The sequence below is a fragment of the Rissa tridactyla genome, chromosome 6 (assembly GCF_028500815.1).
Source record: "Rissa tridactyla isolate bRisTri1 chromosome 6, bRisTri1.patW.cur.20221130, whole genome shotgun sequence".
In the NCBI taxonomy this organism is placed as follows: domain Eukaryota; kingdom Metazoa; phylum Chordata; class Aves; order Charadriiformes; family Laridae; genus Rissa; species Rissa tridactyla.
The window spans coordinates 975,663-976,321 of NC_071471.1; positions in this window are offsets into that span (position 1 = coordinate 975,663).

The window sequence follows — 659 nt, forward strand, 5'->3', positions numbered from 1 at the left end:
TCCTCTCGCGCCGCGCCACGCTCGCGCTCTGGCGCCGCCGCCGCCGCCGCCGCCGCTGAGCAGCGCGGGGCGGGGCCGCGCCCGCCAATCAGCCCCGCCCCTGGCAACCCGGCGGCCCTGGCGACGGAAGGAACGGCGCCCATTGGCCGGCGGCGGGGCGGGGGGCGGAGCCTCCGCGGAAAGATGAATCGGAGGGGGCGGGCGCTGCCCGGCGCGCCCCCGCTGGCCCCGCCCTCCCCCGCGCGGGAGGTGCAGGGCGGGGAGCGCGCCCCACCCAGCGGCCGCACGCGGAACTGGGCTCTTAAAGGGGCCGCGCTCCCGGGAGCCCCGCAGCCCCCGGCCCGCCCTGCCCCCAACGGGTGCGCATGGCTGCGAGAGCCTGTCAGCGTGTGGCCCCTCCGTGCCCCACCACTGGCACCCTGGTTTGCCTGTGCCACCCATCACCACCCCATCCTCTACAGTCCCATCCCTTCCCATCCCATCCCATCCCATCTTATTCCGTCCCAATCTCACGCATCCCACCCTGTGCCATCCCACCTCACCCCATCCTGTCCCAGCCCATCCCATCCCATCCCATCTCACCCATCACATCACGTCCCACCTCGTCCCCACTACACTGTGATTCCCACCCTGGTCAGGGCTGAGAGCTGAGGTCCCGG